We start from the raw sequence: 25,237 nt of genomic DNA, 5'->3' as shown, positions 1-25,237 counted from the left end.
TTGCATCGACCAGCAATGTCCCTTCAGATCCATGAGCAAACATCGCGTGTGGAGGAAGTCTGCACGCATCAATAGTTGTGATACCGCAGCCAGCGTAAACATCCATGTGAAGCGGCTGAAACCGAATTGCAAAGGGATAGTCCTTGTGCCGTAGGTGTGGATGGTGCTGCTGTTGGCTGCCATGAGCTCCAGTTTGGCCCTTCTGGTTTGGGTATCGTGGCTGGAGAGGAGAAGTACGCTGACTTTCGCTTGCATGTCTACCAGGAATCTGCGCCTGGAACATCTGTCCCAGACATATAGGAGGATATCACGGTGACCAGCCGTCGTAGCTATCAGCAACAGCTGGATGTTTTGTTTCCCTGGAACAAGCATGGCGGTTGGCATCAGTGAGCTCTGGATCCCCACTTTTGATGGTAAAAACACCAAGACTTAGAAAGGGTTTTTGTCTCTTGGTATTGGCATTGTGGGTTTTGCTTCCGGATGAGGTGCAGCTGAGCTTTTGACTGTGATACAACACTGATCCTTATACTCCATCATTTTGTTTGGTGCATCACAGAATGTCCGCATGAGCACCGCATTCTATGGGTCGAAGAAATCCTCGTTTGCTAGTAGGAGGTGGATATCTTCTGGCATCTACTCCAAAAAGATGTGTTTGAAGAGTAGACACGGCTTATGGCCATCTGCTAGTACCAGCATATCAGGGCTGACGGCATGCAGTTGCCCAAGTCGTCTGTATGTAGTAATAACCGTGCAGTGTGTTCATGGCGTGAGAGGTTGTATGTGCTGACCAACAGGGCCTTGATTGCCTCATACCTGTCAGCCTCTAGGGGCTGTTGCAGAAATTGAATTATTCGGCCTAACTTTTCCTGGATGAGAGCAGCCACCATGGTCTCATCGGAGACAATGTGCCTGACCTGGAACTAGGCCTCTGCTTATTGAAACCAAATGAGGGGCTGAATGGTCCAGAAAGCTGGCAGTTTAAGCAAAACTGGGATCTGAAGAGCCGAGTCGTTTGCGTTGTCCATGTTGATTGTGTTGTTCATGTCGGGTCCAAATACAATTGGACCTTCGGGGTCACCACTGTGGCTGGTATGCCACTGTGAGTGAAGAAACAAGCTGAGTTAAGCAGAGTTTCAGTCCAACTGATTTACTGATTCAAAATTGACGCTTAAGAGGCCAGCGCTTCTCAGTGACCCTCATGCCCTGCGGGGTAGAAATGACATCAGCTTCTGGGCCGAGGCTTTGCCCCACACTGAGAGTCCCCGTGGATGCCACTGGTTGTGTGGATGAGCTGCCACAGTATGTAGTTTGACAAGAGTCCCATGAGATGAGACGAGTTGCTGATTTTGATTTTTAAGGGTTAATCAGTGAGAAGCAACTCCTGTAAGTGATAATGAGAGAGAAGACCGAATGACCTTGATTTAGGTGGTGGAGTTGTGAAAGTTCTGTAGTAACTTTTAACAGGCAGTATTACAAGAGATGGAAAATAAAATGCCTTGCTACTACATATAACAAGGTCATTAAAAGACTATCTGAACTGGAGTCAGAACCCAATAATTATTCTCTGGGATCATATGCTCAGAGAGTCACAGAATGAACAGCACAAAGAAGACCTTTTGGCCCAAAACATCCCTGCTATCTATTAAACCTACTCACATGAACCCCATTTACCCACATAGTCTTCTATCTCTTGGTGATTCAAGTTCTTACTTATTAAATGTCATGACAGTATCTGCTTCCACTTCCTTTTCAAACTGAGCATTACAGATACCAACCATCCTTTATATAGAAAAGGTTCCCCCACTGATCCATTGAAACCTTTTTGCCTCTCACCTTAAATCTTGTCCTCTTGTCTTAGATACCTGGATATTATCTGGGAAAATACTTTATCCCAGTGGTTCTCAACCATTTTCTTTCACTCACATACCACTTTAAGTAGTCCTTATGCCATAAGTGCTCTGTGATTTGTAAGGGATTGCTTAAGGTGGTATGTGAATAGAAAGGAATGGTTGAGATTCATTGCTCTAGACCCAATTGTTACTGAAATATTTTGCTTGAGAAAAATTGTCATTGACCCATTTCCTTTGGAGTTATGAAAACGTGCATGTAACAAGTCAATTAGGTACAATAAAACAGTGATTTCAAACTTTTCCTTTCCACTCACATACCATCTTAAGCTATCCCTTACTAATCACAGAGCACTAATGGCATAGGGAATACTTAAAGTGGTATGTGAGTGGAAAGAAAAAGGTTAAGAACCACTGCTTTATCCGGTTATCCTTCTCCATTTCCAGGAAACCACATGCAGCCAATCCAGTCAGCACTGAAATGCTCCCATGTATACCACATCCTGTTGAATCTCTTCTTCGTGCCCTCCAGCTCAATCATATCTTTTCGATAGTGTGGTGACAAGAACTGCACACAATGCTCCAGGTATGTTATAATCAATGGGGTTTGAAGTTGTATCAAGATATCCGAGCTCTTGTATTCTCTACCAGTCACTGCCATCACCTTATCAACTTGTGCTGCCATTTTCATGGTTCTATGCATTTACGCCCAAGGTCCCTCTATCAACACTCACTGGGCCCAACCATTTTACTGTGTACATTTACAATTGTTTGCCCTCCCAAAAATGCATCACTTCACACTTGTCGGGGTTGAATTCCATTTGTCAGTGCTTTGCTCCTCTTTCCAGCTGATGTACATTATTACATAATAATGGTTAGCCTTGTTGTCTACAATTCCACTGATATCAATAATTTGCAGATTTATTCATTATACTTCTGACATTCACATTCAACTCTCAGAGCATGTCATAAAAATATTAAATGCTTGTGGTGCACCACTGATCACAGACTTCCAACCAGAAAAGCAAACTCCCGCCACCATCTTCTGCCTCTTAATAGCAAGCAAATTTTAGATTCCATTTGCTCATCTACCCTAGGTCCACTGAACTCTAACTTTCTGAACAGTTGACAAAGTGGGACCTTGTCCAAGACCTTGTAGACAATGTCTACTGAACTCCCCGATCAGTAAGGAGCCATTTCCTGAGCACATCGGTATCAGGAAAGAGGAAATGCCAGAAATATTGGAGCACATCAAAGTGGATGGGATCCAGCCCAGGATTCTAAGGGAAGGAGAAGAAGAATTGGTGGGCCATGGAGGAGATATTTGAATCTTTGCTGCCTATGGGAGGTAGATGAAGATTAGAGAAAAGCTAACATTTTCCCCCTGTTCAAAAAGGCCAGAGGGGTTAAGCCTGGAAATTTCAGGCCAGTGGCCTTACATCAGCCAAAGGGAGGTTATTGGAGAAACTTTTGGGGAACAGAATTAATTTTAGATTAGAGCAGGGGAGATCATGTCTCACAGATTGGATTTTTTGTTTTGAGGAGTTAACTAAGAAAATTGATGAAGGCAGATTCGTACATGGTTTACATTGAATTTTGGCTTTTGACTACAAGTTAGATTGATCCAGAAAGTTAAGGCAAGAGAGATTTCAACTGGATCCAAGGTTGGCCTGGTTATAGGAGGAAGTAGATAGTGGTTGATAGTTTTTTTTAACTCAAATTGGAAATCTGTAATAAGGAATCATTGCTGGGACTCTTATTGTTTGTAATGTATACAAATGACTTGGATGAGAATGTATGAAAAGTAAGTATGCAGACAACACAAAGGTTGGAGGAGCTGCAGGTAATGATGAAGTCCACCCAAGGAGACAGTGGGACCCAGATGAGCTGGAAAGTTGGGCAGAGCAGTCACAAATGGAAATTAATCCAGACAGGCATGGGATTATGTCCTTTGGGAGATTGAATTCTGTTCGGACATCGATGGCAGGAACCTTGAGATCATTGATGTTCAGAGAGACCATAGTTTCTTGAAGGTGATGACATAGATGGATAGACCAGTTGAAAAGGGCAGTTGGTATGTTTGTCTTCATAAATTGATGCATTGAGGAAAAGCGATGGGACACTATCTTGCAGCTGTACAAAATATTCCTGAGATCACTCTTAGATTATTGTGCACAGTTCTTGTCAGCACACTATAGGAAGAATAAGAGAGTACAGTAAGAATTCACTAAGATATTACCTAGAATTGAGTCCTGTAGTTACCAGGAAAGATTGGATCAGTTGGGTTTATTCTCACTAGAATGTAGGAGGCTGATGGGGACCTTTGTAGAGGTTTACAGAATTATGAGGGGCACAGATAGGATAGTCAGAATCTTCTTCCCAGGGCAGTGAGAGGGCACAAATTTAATGTAAAGAGTAATGAATATTTGGAACAAGCTGACAGAGGAAATAGTTGAGGCAGATACTATTACATATAATAAGACATTTGGGCAGGTAGTTGCATAGGAAAAGAGTAGCAAGATATGGACCTAATGCAAACAAATGGTCATCATGAATGAGATGTGCCATAAAGGCCCATTATTGTACTGAATGTTTCTATGATTCTATGAATAAAGCCTCAGTTAACCTTCTACATTTCTTTTGCATTGTTACATCTTTGACAATGCTTGAACTGTTAGCAACAGATGCCCAAACAAAGGTAACGATTCTGGGAAAGAAGACAATATTCCAAGGAACCCAGATATACAGATATATCTTGTAAGGTAAAACATCATGAGATGGGAATGTGTAGGGAGTTACCCTGTGCAGGGCAGTAACAAGAAGGGGAGGTGTCCTTGAACTCCTGTTAGGTAAAACATCATGAGATGGGAATGTACAGGGCTGTAACAAGATGTGAATGCATCCTTGTACTTACAAGATAAGAGAGACATTGATGGATTGAGAGGCAGGAAGCTAGCAGGGAAGGGATAGCAACAGTTTTAGTCATTGGACAAGTAATGATATGATGATGTTCTAAGCATGTATCCAAGGGTATAAAAAATCACCATTTTGCTGATAACGGCAGAATGCATTCTCCGACTAACTTTGTTAGTCGCAAGTGTTACAATCCGGTAATAAAGAACAAAGAACCCTGATTTCGACTCAGCCTGGTGTTTGTCTCACTCATTCATGAACAAAGCAGACCTAACAATCTTCAAACAAGCGGATGTCCAATGGTGGTAACTAGATAGGGATTTCCCTGTTGCCTGCCACAAGGAACAGTATTGGCAAGATCTTCCTCAACCACCACCTCCCAGTGGAGTAAGAAATGTATCCTGAATTACAGAGTGGATGCCCTCTTCTTGAAGGCACAGTGGATATTTCTTGACTAGGTGACAGCTCCAGGGGAAGATTCAAGAATGTGCTCAAAACCTTCTGGAAGAAATGCAACATCCCTGCTGAACCATGGGAATTTCCGACTCATAGTCACTCAAAGTAGAGATGGAACATTTTGATTGGTATTGAGAATCTTGAGATTATGCATCAGGAGCCTGACGTTAGTGACAGAAGAACTTTACGAAGTACTCACTCATTCATCACAAAAGACACCACTTGCCCCACCTGTGGATGAGGCTGCCATTCCCACTTTGTTCTCATTAGCCAACTTAGAACCCACAAAGCTGGAATGGAAACAAGTTCTCTTTAATCCTGAGGAGTTGTGCCAATCACTTTGTAATACCACAACTACAGAAGTGGAAATGAGAGAATATTTAACTATGTTAATAAGTTCCTTTTGAAAAGATCTGCATCATTACTGGTCAAAAAGTAGACCAAACTTGTGTCTGTACAAATTCTAGCTATTTTGAGCATATATACTCATCTTCTACGCCACCCATTCTCCACCATTTTTTGGGACTCTGCTCAAAATTTATGGGCCCTCTTTCCTGTGAAGCAATCATTTAGTTGGCTCCTTCTGTACATCTCTCCTACCGACTACGTAAGAAACATTTAAAAAATTGTGATTTAATTCCATGGCCCCCAATTGAGAATTACTGCTCTACACCATACTTAATAAATTTTTTTAAAATACCTTGGACTTTGGAATCAGGGACAGGAGTGGGTCATTTGACCTCTCACACCTGAACTTCACCTCACTCCATTTACTTGCTGTTAATCTCAATCTCATTATCTCTTGCCATAATGAAAATCCAATGATCTTGGTTCTGAAAATTTCAAATCCCACACTATTGATTTCTTTATTCGGTAGCATTAGAACATTCTAACTTTATCAGGGAATGGTCTAGCTTACCAACGGGCATGATCCATGAAAATTGTGGATGATATGTTTCTAACTAAAGCCCTGCAATCAGTAGCAGCCCAACTTCAGATGATCAACAGCCTGACTGTTTACTGCTGGCAACATGAAGAACCATTTCAGAAAGGGAATTTAGTCCCTGCCCCTGGCGACAAACTGCTCCCAGCCACGCCATTTAGGACATCACCTATGTTGTTTGCTGGTCTTGAATCGTTCATATAATGCAGGCAACAACAATTTTGAAAGGCCAAATAAAATGTGCAATTACATCTCTTCAGCAATCATTCAAGGAAAAATGATTTGGAACCTGTCCTGTCAAGTAGATGTGGTGTTTCCCCCCCCCACACGAGGAGCCAAAACAAAATGAACCATTTCAACTTCAAGTGTGAATATGGAATTGATAAGATAGGAGGAAAAAGAGCTTTTGCTTGGTATTACTGAAACTCTTAAGAGTGTAAACCTGGATGTATTGTTTGATGGTAGGCAAGTTTGTTCAGGCTGTACAGGCTCAGACACATTCTTTTATTCTACCTTGAGCCTCATAGCATAATTTATCAGTGTATTGGTTGCCAATTGGCATCATAGACACAGGCAGGAAAGCACAAGGGGTCCGACGAGGACTTGTAGCAATATTGTGAGAGCAACAGGAGTATGCACATCTCCTTATGGGTTGCTGTTGAGAGAACTCACTTTGCTTTCACTAGGTTGTGAAATGCATCTATTGCCTAGACACACATATTACAACAGTGCATTGAGTTTAAATTGCAATCCTTTTCAATAATGCAGCTATAACTCAAAGTTCAAATTTAAGTTTTTTGCCACCTGTACTGAGGTGCAGTGAGAAAGTTTATTTTGCAAGCAGTCCAGTTACTCATTCTATAGATCAGGGTTTTCAAAACTGGGTTCCGTGGGAAGGCGTAGGGGTTTTGCAGAAGAAATTACAGGGAGTAACAAGGATTAACCTGTTTTTATTTAAACCTGTCTTTAATTCAATTTGTATCTGGGACGACAGCAAACAGTGCACTCCACCCTAAGAAAACAAAATAGCGTCTTGAGGCATGATGTTAGCAGCACAGACGTCAGGCCTGAACATCATTTTCAACCAATGAGAATCCGATTTCTTCTGGTATGAAGCTGTCCATATTTTAAAGATATTCCATGTGTACAATATTAAGAACCATGGATGGTTGGATTAAAAAAAGGAAACTAGGAGACAGGATAGTTCATCTGAAGAAAGTACTGAGATGCCAGCATTTTTTTCATGGATTATTTGATTACGCCTATATCACAAAAATCAAGTGGTTATCAAGTGACTCCACGAGGCAGTAGATCAGAGTCAAAAAGGCTTTAATTAGCTTAGATGTTAGCTGGGGCTCAGAGAGCATCTCCCCTGGATCCGAGCAGGAAATGATCTGGGGTCAAGGTCTTGGATTGGACATTTATGAGGGAATCTCCTGGGAGAGGTCAGAGGAAAGGAAGGGGCGGTCCAGGCCAGTACATACAGTTATTACAGTGGTGTAATACCTCATACCACCACATACGAAGATGTGATGAAAATTATTTGTCACTTAGATTCACCTCAGCCAGGAATAAAGAGGCACCAGATGCACAATTTTCATATTATGCAGAAACAAAAACAAAATACAGAAACTGACTTGATATTGCTCCTGGCATAAGGATAAATCTATCTAATATTGTGCCCAACATTAAGAAGACCTGTGAGGACCTGATCTCAGCCTCTGTATCCACCAAGAAATGCCGGCCAGAATGTCTATCCCAGACATATAAATGGCTCTCTCGATGGGCAGCTGCAACAGCCTTTAGTGACATCTGGCCCCGGCATTTTCCCTGAAATGCACAGGCAGGTCGTCAGCGGTGAGCTTCTACACCCTCTCACAGCAGCAGGACAGTGCAACTCCAATATTAGACTGATAGTAGGGTCAATCAAAGCTGTTGTCAGAATGCCAATCAGCCTGGCGTTGATGTTTTTACCATCAATTTCATTCATCCCATTAAATGTAAATTAGATAAAACAAATTATTTTAACGCGGAGAATAGTGAGTTCATTTACTTTCTTACTATGCTTGTGTATACACCAGGTCTTTAAACTGTAATTGACGATTGAGGTTCCAGGATTTTCAAGTGTTCCCCAGAAGGGTTCCATGAACAAAAAAGTGTGGGAAGCCCAGTCATATATAGTATAACAAGTAAAATATTGTACAGTTACTGTTGGTACAGAGTAAATGCAACATAATTTTACTAATGTGAGGTTCATTAGGGAGTCTGATAATGGCAGGAAAGAAACTGGCCTTGAATCTGATGGTGTATGATCTCACACTTGTGAATCTTCTCCCAATGGGAGGAGGCAGTGGCTGGGAGTCTTTAATATGCTGATGTGGAGACCAGCAAGTGAACTGGCTCCAAAAATGCCAGATGAGCTGTGGAAAATGCAGGAAATTGACCTGTATCCAACACAGGTTTTTATCAAGGCTGATGACATTACTGATGATTTCACTTCCTGTCCATGTGACAGAAGCAGTGATGTATATAAGCCCAGCATTCAAGCCTGGAGGTGTAAGTCTTGCACAAGACTCCACAATGTGTATATCCTACATCCCCGCAAATACATCAAATCGACAATGTGTACAGTGATTCCACAACATGTACACCAATGCCTATAGTAGCTCACTATAGAATACTTCGCCTCATTGGTGATCCCAACAGAACAAATGATATTTGGATCCCAAAAATGGAAAATTTTTCTTTGATGTATGCCGTGGCTCTGAAACAGCCAATGTTTTGGACTTCACATCCACGTGTATGGTTTGACCAAGCAGAAGCTCAATTCCAATTGAAGCAGATAACATCTGATTCCACACGGTACTACTGTGTAGTAAGTGCCCTGGATCAAGAGATGGCATTCCAATTTGATCTGCAGCAGCCTCCAGAGGAGGGCAAGTGTATGGCACTCAAGAGTCTGCTCATCCATACCTTTGGCCTCTCACGACATGAGCAAGCAGCCCATTTACTTCACTTAGATTGGGAGACTAGACCCCTAATGTGCTCATGAATTAAATGCTGGGATTAACTGAAGGGCATAGACCCTGCCTTATGTTTGATCAGGATTTCTTGGAGCAGTTTCCAAAAGATATCCACATGCTGCTGGCCGTTGAGGATTTCAGTGACCCATAGAGAGTTGTGGCCCATGCTAACATTCTATGGTGGGTTAAGCAACAAAGCATGACATCCGTATGACAGGTCCCTCTCACAGCAGCAGGACAGTGCAACTCCAATATTAGACTGATAGTAGGGTCAATCAAAGCTGTTGTCAGAATGCCAGTCAGCCTGGAGATAACGGGATGAAGATAGCACCCATTGGTGTTTTTACCATCAACGATAGGGTGCAGAAGCTCGCCGCTGACGACCTGCCTGTGCATTTCAGGGAAAATGCCGGGGCCAGATGTCACTAAAGGCTGTTGCAGCTGCCCATCGAGAGAGCCATTTATATGTCTGGGATAGACATTCTGGCCGGCATTTCTTGGTGGATGCAGAGGCTGAGATCAGTGTGCTTTCCCCTTTGGGATGTAACACACGAAAACAGAAAACCAAGGCCATCATTGAAAGCTGCAAACTGCAGTGCTATCCAGACATTTGGTACATATAGGATCCCACTTCAGCTCGGTGATACTAAGTTCACATGGACATTCACATTGGCTGCAGTCACACAACCTCTACTGGGAGCTGATTTTCTCAGAGCACATGGCCTGCTGGCTGATCTAGATGGATGAAGGCTCATTCATAACAATACTTTCCAAACCTTTACCCTAGGTGAGGCCAAGCTGACACCCCTGCATTAAGACTCTGTTACTCTTTCGGAGAATAAATTCACCAGGTTGTTGGTGGACTTCCCCACAATAATTATTCTGCAATTCAACTCAACGATGACAAAACATGGGGTACAACACCACTTAACTACCATGCCCGAGGTCACAGGCTCCTCCAGATAAACATTGTCTGGCCAAAGAGGAGTTTGAAAGGATGGAGAACATGGGTATTGTACACAGCCAAATAGCTCCTAGGCCTCCCTGCTTCACATGGTACCCAGACAGATGGATGCATGATAACCGCAGTTTGAATGAGATTACCACACCAGATTGCTACCTGGTACCACATTCACGTCCAACCTGTAGGGTGCCTGCATCTTTTCCAAGGTGGACCTGGGTCCGGGGGTATCAACAGATCCCTGTCCTCATGGATGACATTCCAGAAACGGCTATTATTTCATTCTTTGGTCTTTTTGAATTCAGAAGGATGCCTTTTGGGCTCAAGAATGTTTAATGGACAGAGTGGGACGCAATCTCAACTTTACCTTCATATACCTAGACGACATACTTATTGCTAGCCGCAGTTATCTGGAATATCTGTCCCACCAGCAACCTGGCCAAGTGTCAATTTGGGGTAGCAACCATTGACTTTCTGAGCCATTGAATCAACAAACATGGAGTAAAGCCACCACTGATAAAGGTCGAAGTGATCTGAACATTTGGTAATCCCAGCACAATTAAAGGCCTCCAGGAGTTCATTGGAATGGTGAACTTTTATCATAGGTTTCTACCATCAGCGGCTCGCATCATGCACCCCCTCTTTACCCTGGTGTCAGGCGAGGCAAGGGATGTCACTTTGGATGAAGAATCATCAGTAGCATTCGAGAACACCAAGGAAGCACTGGCTAATGCTGCATTGCTGATCCACCCAAGAATGGATGTCCCGACAGCCCTGACAGTAGATTCATCCAGTACAATAGTAGGAGGAGTGCTTGAATTGTACATCGATGGCCACTAAAAACCATTGGCTTTCTTTAGCAAGCACCTAAGACCACCAGAACTCAAGTACAATGCTTTTGATTGAGAATTGTTGGCATTCTACCTAGCTATCAGATATTTCAGGTACATTCTAGAAGGCGGGCATTTCACGGCTTTTACAGACCATAAATCACATACATTTGCCTTCACTAAGGTATCAGATCCATGGTCGGCTCATCAACAGATACATTTATCATATATTTCTAAGTTCACGAGAGTCATCGAACAGATCTCAGGAAAGGCCATTGTAGTGGCAGATGCGGTGTCTCACCTGGCTACTCAATCCATGTAGACCTTAAGCGTAACAGGCAGATTGAGAAATTCCACGTTACAGAACAGCAGACTCGAACCTGCAGCTGGAACAAATTCTGGTAGGCCTGGGAGAGCTCAAACTCCTGTGTGACATATCTACAGGTCTTATGTCACCCAATCATTCCAGTAGCTTGGAGGCAGCAGGTATTTTACGTGGTACACAAATTGGCACATCCACTGATCAGATCGACTGTTCAGATGGTGGCCAACAGATTCGTGTGGTATGGCCTTTGAAAACAGATCAGCAATTGGGTGAAGACATGCACTCTTTGCCAGACATCCAAAGTCTAGCAACACACAAAAGCTCCACTACAATCTTTTGAGCTGATGTATCAGAGATTTGACCATGTACACATGGACATTGTAGGCCCCCTGCCGGTGTCATGTGGTTCAGTTTTCTTCTCACAATAATGGATCGGGCCACCCAGTGGCCAGAGGCGGTTCCACTGGCAGACATGACTACTGAAAACTGTGCCAGGGGCCCTCATTTCCACCAGCACACATCATGTCCGACAGGAGTGCCCAATTCACATCAGATCAGTGGTCAGTAATGGCCACCCTGCTTGGAACCAAGTTGCACCACACAACTGTGTACCACACACAATCCAACGGACTAGTAGAAAGGTTCCACAGACATTTGAAATTGGCCCTTATGGCACATCTGCAGGGACTTAACCGGGTTGATGAATTGCCATCGGTACTTTTGGGCATACAAACAACACCTAAGGACAATATAGGTGCCTCATCAGCAGTGCTGGTCTACGGTTCCAGGAGAATTTTTATCAGATTCACAAGGACAGGAGGAGACACCCACAGCAATCCTAAGCAAGTTCCATGAGAAGCTCAGTTCTTTAGCGCCCATACCGATATCTCAACACGATCAAACCAGGTTCTATATACCCCAGAACTTCTATAGTGCATCGAGCACTATTCCAGCGTCTGTACGTGGGTCCCTTCGAGGTACTGAGACACGGTGGTTTGACGTACATTTTAGATATTGGAGGTAAAGAGGAAGCCTTTGCAATTGACAACCTCAAACCTGCACACCTGTATCTGGACGGACCAGTCGTGGTTCAGAAGAGGAAGGCTGCCCAAACAAGAAAATATACAGATTTTGGGGATCCACAGCTGTATTGCCAGTTCTGGTGGGATGGAGGGGAGGTCACATGGCGACCCACTTACCAGCAAGCGAACCAGTTCCCAAAATGGTGGATGTGGTGTGGAAAACGTGGGAAAATGACTTGCATCCAACACAAATTTTTAATCTGGGCTGATGACATCACTGATGGTGTCACTTCCTGTCCATGTGACAGGATCAATTATGTATATAAGCCCAGCATGCAAGCTTGGCAGTGTCAGTCTTGCACTAGTCTCCACAGCATGTACATCAACTTCTCTACATGTACATCAACTTGACAACCTATACAGTGATTCCACAACATGTACACTGACGTCTATGGTAGCTCAGTATAGAATACTTCACTACACTGATGACTTTTACAAGGTAGTGTGAAGAATTGATGGAGTTGAAAGAGGAAAGGAGAGTTGCTGTGATGGTCTGAGCTATGTTCCCAATTCTTTGATGATAATAATTACTGAATTTGCACCCTGTGTGATTCCTTTAAGAAAAGAGGAAATAAGGAATAGAAACATTTTAGGGCAATGTATTTACATTTGATGTAACCTCATTAAAATTAAGATTCAAAAGAATCTTGCAGATGTATTGTTTTAAAAGCTATCATGTGTCTCTATGTGCATTTTAAAATAAGATAAATGGGAAAGCTAGAAAAAGCTCTCTCATGCACTCCTTTGATTTTAATATTGCCTGAATAAAATAAGATGGAATATAATGGAGTCATCAATTAATTTGAACAGCAGCTGACCCATGAATACATGGTGGAGATGTAGATAGTGCAGTGTGAAGATACCAGAAGAAATGTGTTGCATGTTAGAATGGTCCAGCCTTTCCACCAGTATTTATAGCTGCAATTACATCTCAATGAGGTTTGTCTACAGCTTTGGCTATACGCTAATTTTCTTCCTCACTGAATTCAAGGAATGGTTTGGACTGTTTATGAACCAAACATATTGACCTCATTTACAGCTAGCAGTTTAAATCCATAATTTTTCCACCCACAATCCTCTTTGACATTCCGGTGGTGTGGTAAGCTCAGTGAAACTGAACTAAAAGTCTCACACTTCATTGAACACCATTATGCGGCTTTATGCTTATAAGCCTGTTTCCCTCGGCTGCCTTTTCAGTTTTGCTGGAAATCAGTTTGGCCACAGGCTGGCGGTGATTAATTGGAAGAATCCAATAAATCAGCCTGTCAGCCAGGAGGCTGTCCTCACTCCATCTACAAATCGACATTTGGATTTTGCTTTCTCTGGGGCCATCAGGCATCTCTCTTCACACAAGGTGAACTTGAAGCTATTGTGAGCATCAGCGGGTCTTGCAAGCAGTCCCAAGGCAGACTCCCCATGTACTCCCATGATTTGTGTGCTCAGAGACGATGCTTATGTTAAATAGATACTATCCTCCTCGCTAGACCTTTCAGTTATCGTATCTTTGTCAACTTGCAGCAGCTGTATGCATGACTAAAGGGATTTGTCTTTCAGGATTAGTTATTAGCTGCCTTCCTAATAAATAACACACTATTTAGATAATGCTTCATTGCAGGGTTATGGTAGGAATGCAAGGCAGGCAAGTGAAGTTATTTTTTTACAAGTCTGTGGCAGATGACTTTGATTTAGCCCGATGGAGCTGGAGAATTTAAGCAGAAATTGGGGTTTTCAGGAGGAATTAGTAAAACAGCATCATTCACATTCAACAAGAGCCTGTAATTTTGAGTGATTTTATCAGGGATGCAAATTGGAAATTATGTGCTACAATCAGAATGATTGGCAAAATTGCAATTATAAATTTGCAAGTGAAATTACATGCTATTTGGTTTGAGGAAAAACACATACACGATTTTCGCAACATAAAATTGCAAATGATCAGTTTTAATCATGATTTATTGAAGATTGCTTTAAATTGTCACATACAGAGAAAATGCTTCAAGAATTTTTTTGCATTGCCATTTGATTGTGTAGTCATTTAAAATATATATTTTTTAATATATTCTTGTATTTGTAGATAAAAAGTCACGAAACAGCATCTGTGCAATGAACCATGCCTTACTGGAACAGTAACGGTGAAGATCATTTTCTCCTTTATGTGCACAAGGTGCAATGGTGGATTTATATTGCAAATCTCTTACATTGTGCTGGAGGGGGTGTGCACCATTTATCAAGCTGACTGGGCTGTCATATCAGTGGAAAGAGCTTGGAGATCCTTGACCAGGAGATTGAAGGTTGGTGGCAATTTACTGAAACAGAAACGCAGTGAACAGGAAAGAGATGGGCTCCTAATCTCTTCAATTTTCTTACCCCAAAGGCAAAAAAAATAAATTGAAACAGTGGCTGATGACAACTTTAGATGGTGGGCGTATGTTGGGGGTGGGGGTAGGGGTAGGGATGTTTGTCTAGCCGGGGAATTGAGCAAATATCAAATGCTGCCACAGTTTGGAGGCTGTTCTGAGATAAATGGCTGATGTTGCAGAGCAGGAATGGGAGGAGAGAAGGGGAGGAGATGGGAAAGGGGAGGAGGATGTTACCCATCTTCAAGACTTGTCAGTTCAGATATCAGTGCTCTTACTCATCTGTTCATCCTGTTGATTCCATGCTATAATATGCTAGATCCAAATGACAATGCTCAAATCAGATTTGATTTGATTGTTCACACATGAATGCCCAATCCACTAACTGCCTAAACATCTTACTGAAATGCTTCGATATTTCTTAAAGGTATATTTAATTCAGATCCCATTATACTAACACTTGAATATTTGCAATAAAGGAGATTGCAGAGGGCAGTCAGGTTTTTCAACTGTGAGTTCCCTATTTATTTTATTCTTATTAACAGGTCCTGTAACTTCAGGACAAATTCTTGTAACAATGAAAGTAATGACTAAAGGCTTCTGCATGTGGTTAATTAGCTGATCTCAGTGGAAGGAAAAGCCTGGAAATGGAAGCATTCGGTTAGGGTTCCTGCTCCAGAGCCTGCATTGTATGTGTGGAGAGACAGTGAGAATAAGACTGAATAAATTCATGATGCATTTCACAGTGACTCGCCAGCTGTCATTCACACCATAGGTTTAAGGGGGAGAATAATATCATATCTGAGGCTTTGGCTGAGACTAGTACCTGAGACTGTACCTAATACCAGTCAACACTTTCAGAAGAGATGAACTAATTGATATAAAATAATTCCTAAGGTGTGATTTTTTTTTTAAAAAGAGATAAATGATAGTATCTGCAATCAATTGGTATCCATCCCTGCTCTGGAGCACGATAATGACTGAAAAAAGAAAGAAAAAATAGACTATTTACAAAAAAGGGCAACCTGCTTTCTTATCTTGACAGATGCAAACTCTGCACTGCCGTGACTATAATTTGTTTTAAAGCCACCAAGGAAGGAATACATTCACAATATTTATTGAAGTACTAAAATAATGCTTTTGCGCATTATTTGTGCTAGTAACAAAAAAAACCTCCAAGTTGTTGAGCAAGAACAGCAATACCTTGGTATAAATATTGTTTGAAGAATTAAATTATATTCTTACTGATTTGACTTCTTCCCCACCTGATCCCCGTTGTAACTGCCCCAATAAGATTTCTTGCTCGTGGTGATATCTGGAAATTGAGAAGTATACTTGCCTTCTATCATGAGTCTTCAACAATGCCTTGTTCTGGCTACAGAGATAAAGATTGAAAAATTCTGTGCAGATATTTGAGATAAAATCTCATCTCTGCAAGTGGTTTTATTGAAAAAGTTATTTAAAAGGCAATTCAAAGCAGCAAGGGAAAATTAACATAAAATTCAAAGGAAAGATAACTTCTAGAGTTTTCAAAACTTTATAAGAACACTCCTCTTTTCCTTTTTATCTGTATGTTAAGGAAGCCACTTCCCTGAGTATTACTCATGAAGTATAGTGTGCACAGAAATGTTTACAACAACTAGCCAGATGTATTGATAAAGTAGCACGTTGTAGGTCTTCAGCTTCCATCAAAGACTTAATATGTAAATTAGGAGTAGTTTAAAAACCAACAGTTATTTTGTCTGTGTGTGTATCATTTTAATGACTTGTATGGCCATGGGCTTCTCAATCTATCTTTGTGGCCGCAGTCAGTTCTGGCTGCAACATATCTTCCCCACTGAATCCACTTCAAACTCATTGTAAAGGAGGCAGATGAGAAAAGCAGGTCCTCATTCCATTTTCAGTTGTTGTGCATTACCCTTTAAGGAGGCTATGTATTTCATATTATCAAGATTTGAGTTTTTTTTCTACTTTTCTGCACATTTCCTGAACCTTACAAAACTCAGCATCTCAGAGGAGTTGGAACCATTAGTCCAGTGTCTTTATAGCGCCGCTTGTAGGCTGGAGGTGCAGAAGCATCTCATTCACAATTAGATACCATGTAAATCAAATACTCATAATTACTGAACTGATCATCAATTGGTTGCAACCACCTTGTCAAAATTGCGATTCCTCCCTGTATCCTCCCATTTTTATATTGCAGGATTTCCTGTCTGCAAGTGGTGAGCCTGTTAATTGGCTTTATTGTATCAATAAAGACAAATAAAATCAATCTCTCTGTTCAAACTCCACAGTATATTAGGTAAAACCACATATATAGGTTTCTAAGCCATGACCTTTCCCTATTGTCTGCTCCGAACATGGTCTGCAGTAAATATTAGAGCCAATATCTCTTTCTACTTTACACTTTGAGCCTCATCTTGTCCTAGCACCATATCTGGGAATTCATTTGCAACTTAAAATTCATTTGGACTCATGGGCATGAGCTGACATCTTAGCAGAATAATTGTGATGGTGTGCGCAATGTTGTTCCTTGGAGTGAAACTGCCAAAACACCTTCTAATCATGGTCTGCAAATGATGAATGCAGACATTTGCAACTTATCATTTACTTTGATTTTAACCTAAATCTACTGAACTGAAGGAGATTTGATAACATTTTTTTTAAATTGACATTTAATTGTATAGCTTTTGCTTTTCTTTGCTTTGTGCAGTCCATGATGTTACTAATAAATACTCTTGACTTTACTTCATGTCTGACATTTAAACAAAGAGAAGGAGAGGGCAGATAGAAAATGCCACAGGTAATGAAGCAATCTCAGAGATGGAAAGCTAAAATCTGGTCAAATTTTTTAGTGCATTTTACAAGTTTACCCAATCCAAATTGGAAATACTCAAAATACTTTTTAATTCAGAAAATGTCAATTATTTAGGAATTAATGTTGTGATTGGGTATGTTCGGCTCCGAATCATGGGTCCTCTACCGGCACCACCTACGGCTCCTAGAACGCTTCCACCAGCGTTGTCTCCGCTCCATCCTCAACATCCATTGGAGCGCTCACACCCCTAACGTCGAGGTACTCGAGATGGCAGAGGTCGACAGCATCGAGTCCACGCTGCTGAAGATCCAGCTGCGCTGGATGGGTCACGTCTCCAGAATGGAGGACCATCGCCTTCCCAAGATCGTATTATATGGCGAGCTCTCCACTGGCCACCGTGACAGAGGTGCACCAAAGAAAAGGTACAAGGACTGCCTAAAGAAATCTCTTGGTGCCTGCCACATTGACCACCGCCAGTGGGCTGATAACGCCTCAAACCGTGCATCTTGGCGCCTCACAGTTTGGCGGGCAGCAGCCTCCTTTGAAGAAGACCGCAGAGCCAACCTCACTGACAAAAGGCAAAGGAGGAAAAACCCAACACCCAACCCCAACCAACCAATTTTCCCTTGCAACCGCTGCAATCGTGTCTGCCTGTCCCGCATCGGACTGGTCAGCCACAAACGAGCCTGCAGCTGACGTGGACTTTTTACCCCCTCCATAAATCTTCGTCCGCGAAGCCAAGCCAAAGAAAGAAAGAAGAAAGAATGTTGTGATTGTACAGTTGAAATTCCATGATTTAAAAATGAAGGTGGAATATATTTCCATGCTTATTTGTGCCAGAATTTGAATGTAATTTTTTTTAATATATAATAGCTAGTTCTTCCCACTTTTTTGGAAATAAACTAAGATTGTAAATATCACTGTAATCTTTGTGGCCGCAGTCAGTTCTGGCTGCAACATACCTTCATGTAGCCACTCATGTAGCCAGCTTCAGTTTTGAAGATGTTCTGAATTATTGAAATTTCTTAGGAACAAGTATTTCTTGAAACAAGGGCCGAATTAAATATTATTCTAATAAAAGATTCTTGCTAATGGAACTTGTCTCTCAGTTATTTCACCTCCTGTTTTTCAACATTGAAGATTTTCCTGCAGTTCTTCTGTGACAGAAGTATGTTGATAAATTTTGACCATTATTTTAAAAAAATGTTGAGGACTCAAAGGGTTAATTTAGAAGTTTTTTCAATTTTTAATATCCCAATATTTTTTCACATTCTTCCTCTTCTGAACCAAAATTAAATCCTTGATTTTTAATAATAAATATTTCAGTAAATGCTTGCAAAGTTTTCATTGCAGCTCCTATTTATATATTTGAAGTTGGACACTTACAAAATTGATAATAAACTCAATAACATTTTATGTGCACCTACCTTCGAAATTGAAGAGATGCTTCAACTTTAATGGAAACTGTTATTGTGCAGAGTCCTCTTGGGGAAAAAACATCTTGAACTGAAAATAAAAAGAGGTTATCTGACTAGGCCAGAAGAATTTTAACACCAATCCCTGTGAATATGTCACGAGTGTGCCACATAATTCACACATTACTTAGAGAGGGGTATGTTTTGTGCAAAGAAAACAGAGAAGTTGATAGAAGGAAAATAGGGCATTTTGCAGCCATAGATTACAAAATGCAGACAGAATGGTTAAATAACTTTGGAGTGAATTTTACTGCAGTGGTTCTTGTTTAAATACATCTCAATCATGAAGAAAGCAGAGTTTGTTGGGAAGAGAATATCATCCTTTTTATTAATGTACTATTCTGTTGCTTTGGTGTGGGTTATGTGGCCTTTGCATGAGAATCCCAAGTTACTTGTAAAGTGGGGAAATGCCAGCATTTGTATTTCTGGTATTTCTCAAGAAAATCCACATCCAATCCAGCATGTATTACTCTGTTGAAGTGTATCAAACGGGTTCATACCTTCAGTCTATAAGTCAACAGAGAGTCAAGGCGATTTTACAAATTAAAGCCTCTGGTACAGAGTTCAAAGCAATACAATTTGGCACAGAGATCAGAGGTTCTCCACTTAATATTTCTATCAATTCTACACAAAACTTCATGTTCCAAACTCTTCTGTCAAAGCATAAATAGTAAAAATTATCAAAATGTGAAATTTCATGCAAACATTTTGTTTGGTAAATATTACTGAGGGATAAATTGATGAGCAATTGAACAGTTTCATTAGATTTTGAAGACTCTGAAGACAAAATTGGTACAGTAGCATAGAGCACCTAACAATTTAATAAATAAAATCTAAATGATCAGCAGTTGTCTATTTTTACCAAATTAATATAAATTGTGATCTTTCCAATTTAGGTTATCTTGGAGAAAGGAAAAGGTAGTTGTGAAAGCACCTCCATATTTCACCTCATGTCATTTTAAGCAAACAAATTTCTACTGAATAACTCAGTTGACAAAACAAATACTGCTATAATAGATGAGTGTGTGGTTGGGGAAAGTTTTGGATTGATTGTCACTTTGTGACATGGCAGTTGGTTTCAGCCAAGATACTTTAATGGTGCCACTAGGTTTAGCTCCCATAGGTTAGAGAGAAGTGCAAAATGCTCACTGCTCTACTGGAAGTCTCTGTGGAATAAGGATAGGATTGGAGTTCATACAAATTAAATTGATTGCCAAGTCTAATGGCCACTCAATAATAGATGAATCACTATTTTTAATCATTTCTAAGATAAAATATTAACTGTTAATAAAACTATATATTTATATATAATCCAGGATGCTCAGTTTTATTTCATTAGGGTTTTCCAGGAGGGTAGGAAAAAAGGTGGAGGCATTAGGTATAAATAAAGAGGTAGTGAAATGGATTCAGCAGTGGTTGGATGGGAGGTGTCAGAGAGTAGTGGTAGAAAATTGTTTGTCCAATTGGAGGCCGGTGACTAGTGGAGTTCCTCAGGGTTTGGTCCTGGGTCCACTATTATTTGTTATATATATTAACGATCTGGATGTAGGGGTGGAGAATTGGATAAGCAAGTTTGTGGATGACACAAAGATTGGTGGTGTTGTGGACAGTGAAGTAGATTACCGTAGATTAAAAGGTGATTTAGGAAGGCTGGAGGTGTGGGCTGAGAAATGGCTGATGGAATTTAATACAGATAAATGTGAGGTGCTACATTTTGGAAAGGCAAATTTAAATAGGTCATATACATGGAATGGTAGATAATTGAGGAGTGCAGAGCAACAGAGGGATTTAGGAGTTATGGTAAATAGTACCCTCAAGGCTGATACTCAGGTAGATGGTGTGGTGAAGAAGGCATTTGGAATGTTGGCCTTCATAAATCGGAGTATTGAATTCAAGAGTAGGGAGGTTGTGATGAAATTGTACAAGGCATTGGTGAGGCCAAATTTGGAGTACTGTGTACAGTTTTGGTCACCAAATTATAGGAACGATATAAACAAAATAGAGAGAGTGCAGAGAAGGTTCACCAGAATGTTGACAGGATTTCAGGGTCTGAGTTACAGGGAAAGGTTGTGCAGACTGGGGCTTTTTTCTCTGGAGCGTAGAAGATTGAGAGGGGACTTGATAGAGGTGTTTAAGATTTTAAAAGGGACAGACAGAGTAAATGTGGATAGGCTTTTTCAATTAAGAAAGGGGGAGCTTCAAACTAGAGGACATGGTTTAAGATTGAAAGGGGAAAATTATAAGGGGAACATGAGGGGAAATTTCTTTACGCAGAGGGTGGTGGGAATGTGGAATGAGCTTCCGGCAGACGTGGTCGAGGCGGGATCATTGGTTACATTTAAGGAAAGACTGGATCGTTACATGGATAGGAGGGGACTAGAGGGGTATGGACCGGGTGCTGGTCAGTGGGACTAGGAGGGTGGGGATTTGCTATGGCATGGACTAGTAGGGCCGAACTGGCCTGTTCTGTGCTGTAAGTGGTTATATGGTTATATGGTTCAAAAACATGTACGTATATGGGGAAATGTTATTTAAGAACAACCATACAAGACTTAACACTTAATGCTATTGCTTCCTTCGTCTGAGGAAAATCTTAAATTGGATAATAACGTAGTGCAATTGTATCTGTTCAGTAGATTGTTGCATTGACTGCAACAATTTTGTCATTATTTATTCATGTTAATATATTATTCATTTTTCAACTATATGTAATTTCATTCTCTTTTTGAACAGTAATGCTATACTGCACAGTATCAGTCATATATATTGGGATCAGCTGGTAACTTCTGGGAACTTTTCAATCCAGAAATGATGTAATCCTTAACAAATTATATAGTTTTGTTTAAATTTTCTGCTTGCTTCACAAACAATCTTTTTTTTAAAATTTGAAAGCCATGTAACTAGAAAAATTTAGACAAGCCTTTCCTCAACAAATTTAGCAGCTCAGGACTAAGTAAGGTTCCAATTAAGACTGAAATGCAATATATATTCAGTTTTATATGTGATTAATAGCTGTGCATTAAAAAAAATATATTTTATTATATATAAGCAACACCTCCTGCTTGGCCATAAGAGAAATGAAAGCTAATACATGTAGCTCAGATGTCATTAATGTTATGTCACTCTCTCCAACAATACCAAATAAAGCTGTTAAGGGATCTGGTTTAAAACAAACTTTAAAAAGTGTTGAGAAAGTTTGAAATACTTTGATCCAGCATGCCTGTACATATGAATTAATGAAACATCTCCATTGTTGCATTTATTACAATGAGGAGACTCATCTCCATAAAAATGAGAATTTGACTTTGGACATGTGAGCCCTATGGAATATTTTAAATTGTAGGAGAGAGTGGTGGGCACATAAAGAGATATTAACCAATTTTAAAATTACATTCCAAGATTCTTCAGGAATTAAAAGCTATAGCTCCTGTTCCAAGGCAATTTTAAAATTTAATCTAAGGGAGCATCAGTTGTTCTAATAAATGTTAGATATTGAACCATTATAGAAAGGTTGTAAATTAAAAATTACATCAATTAAATTCTTAACAATCCTCAGGAAATGTATATAATTGAAATCGTGAAAAATCTCTAGTCTATAGACAACAAAAAAAAAGAGTATTTGGTAGATCGTATTTAACAGAAAGTTACTCAAAGGAAGCAAGATTCCCCTCAACAAATAAATCTTATCGGAATTTTGAGGATGGAGACAGCCCACAAAGTTTCACTTTATGCTCATGGTATATTGCTTTATATTTATAATCATCAGACTTCATTGCTTTTCTTTCATTTCTCATTTTAGTCAATTTTCAGGTTATAAGTTAAATCTTCATAAGACTGAGCTTTTTATCCTTTGAATAATTTGGCACTGATAAATACTAACCTTCCTCTTAAAATTGAAAGAAATCAATTTACCTATTTAGGTGTAACAATTACTAAAAACCATAAAAAATTTATTCATAGAAAATGTTTTCACCTTAATCAAACACGTGAAAGGGGCATATCAAATTGGTCACCCCTTTCTTTATCATTGTCTGGTCAAATCAACACTATTAAAATGAATATATCACCTAAATTTTTAATAGCTGTGCGTTTCAAATGAAAATGTAGACATTTTTTTTCTACTCTGTTTTAATCCTTACTATAAAACACATTCTTTTACAAGTACTGAAATATTTGGATTTCCAGTAAAAGATGATGGGAACAGTGCCATTAGTGCTGTGTTTTCTTCCAAGAAATCTTGGCAGCAATTGAACTATTAACTCATTATTAATATGTTGAGTGTTTTCGAGGATTTCAACACCAAAATATTAATTTAAGAAGATGATAACTTAATATAAATTCTGGGAATGCTATGCATTGGAATCGTCAGTCTCGTCTCCTGTTTTATTTTTGAATGAAAAATGCACACCACTGAATGAAGGTACAAATAATAATTTCTCCAAAAAGATGATGACAATTCTATTGAAAATTGTGTCAATACCCAGCCCAACTTTAAATTTATTTTTTACATCTCCACCTCTGATGCACCTATTGAAGAATTCCACGATGCATTGTAGGAGACCTTTCGTTACTGAAGGTAGGAGAGCCTATTTAAGAAAAAAAAACCTGATCCAATATTACTTTTCCTCCAATCTCCATATCCCCTTCAAATGAGAGATTGTTTCATTCTGCAGCAGTTATTTGGGCAGAACTAACAATTCCACGACTTAATTGGTAATAGGATCTTTATGTCTATCTATTTGCAAACATTTGTTGGGGATGTAAATCAGGAATAAATACATGAAAAGAAAAGCTAAATTTTAGCCATTAATAGAATCTTGTTTGTATTTTCCTTTTTAAAAAATTGTTTATTTTATGAGGTTAATTGTTGCTGCACCACACAGTAAGTAACACCACAACATAAAGCTGATTTACAAGAAATCCACATGTATGGTTGTACACTGTTGAACAAAAGTTCAAGTCAACTAAATATAGGCCCTTATCCCACCTCACTGACAAAAGACAAAGGAGGAAAAACCCAACACCCAACCCCAACCAACCAATTTTCCCCTGCAACCGCTGCAACCGTGTCTGCCTGCCCCGCATCGGACTTGTCAGCCACAAACAAGCCTGTAGCTGACGTGGACATTTACCCCCTCTATAAATCTTCGTCCGCGAAGCCAAGCCAAGAATACCTTTATCCAAAAACTGAACATTTTCTTTACTCCATGTACAGTATATTTTCAGGTGTTCTAGAGAGAGCGAGGAGGGAACGTGGTTCAGGCAGCGAGAAGGGAGAAAATGAGAAATGAACATGGCTCGAGCGGCGAGCAGGGAGAGAGTGAGGAGACCCAGTGGGGACAAAGATATTTGGAGCCCGCTGGGGCCAGAGGCAAAGGGACCCAGGTCTTGAGCTCCACAGCCCAGAAGGAAGGAGCAGAGAAGAGAGCTGGCGCTGAGAAGAAGGTGGCGCCGGAGGGAAAGAAGCTGGGGGTATGCCGGGAGTGGCCAAGCCTGAGCAGAAGCAAGAGCTAGGCCCAAGGGAGAAGCAGGTGATGGGAAGCCTCCAGGCAACCAAGCTGGTGCAGAGGGACGAGATGATGGAAAGCAGCCCAAAGGCAGCCAAGCTGTGCTGGAAGGAGGCAGACAAGGGTACGGTGGAGCCAGGTGGGATGAGTCTCTTTTTGTTTTAATGCGGGATCAATGGCCGCCTTTGTTACCCATAATCCCCCATGAAGCTGGAACCATTTTGCACTTCCCAGAGCAGTTCCAGCTGTGTGGGGGATTATGGGTAATGAAGATGCCTATTGCACATTGAGCCAGCTTGAATACAGCATAGCTCCGTTAAAAAGTGCATGTTTTTGCGTGAATCTGTACCGCTGCCATTTTAATTCCATGATCCAGAATAATCCAAATACTGAGAAGTGTCCAGTCCCAAGGATCTCGAATAAAAAGGATGAACACCTGTAGTACCAGGTACTAGTCTGTATAATTAAAATCATACAGGAAGTAGAGTTGAATGACATATAGAGAAACACAAAAGCTGCAGATGTTGGAATCTTAGAGCAGACAAAGAATTGCTGGAGGAACTCAGCAGGTCAGACAATCTACATTGACTGATCACTTCTAGTGATCACTTGCTGAGTTCCTCCAGCTATTCAATAAATGGCATGCATTTGGATTCTGTTTGTTCTGAATTATATGGACATAAAGGCACATCAACAACAA

The 25,237-nt window shown here is 40.5% G+C and overlaps 2 long non-coding RNA genes across 4 annotated transcripts in view; one reads left to right on the top strand and one right to left on the bottom strand.

Annotated features, from left to right (window-relative positions):
* LOC138759905 (uncharacterized) overlaps positions 1-25,237 on the bottom strand; it is a 138,431-nt gene that overhangs the window by 87,300 nt on the left and 25,894 nt on the right. For all 3 annotated transcript variants that reach the window (XR_011355217.1, XR_011355221.1, XR_011355215.1), the window contains one exon: positions 18,983-19,061. This is a non-coding gene — a long non-coding RNA (uncharacterized lncRNA). The remainder of the gene's footprint in view (positions 1-18,982; positions 19,062-25,237) is intronic.
* LOC138759919 (uncharacterized) overlaps positions 12,688-25,237 on the top strand; it is a 54,461-nt gene continuing 41,911 nt past the window's right edge. The window contains exons 1-2 of the long non-coding RNA XR_011355230.1: positions 12,688-12,819; positions 14,455-14,671. This is a non-coding gene — a long non-coding RNA (uncharacterized lncRNA). The remainder of the gene's footprint in view (positions 12,820-14,454; positions 14,672-25,237) is intronic.

Source organism: Narcine bancroftii, chromosome 1 (genome assembly GCF_036971445.1).
Source record: "Narcine bancroftii isolate sNarBan1 chromosome 1, sNarBan1.hap1, whole genome shotgun sequence".
In the NCBI taxonomy this organism is placed as follows: Eukaryota; Metazoa; Chordata; class Chondrichthyes; order Torpediniformes; family Narcinidae; genus Narcine; species Narcine bancroftii.
Note: the sequence above shows the minus strand (reverse complement) of the source record. Positions and strands in the feature narration are given on the sequence as shown.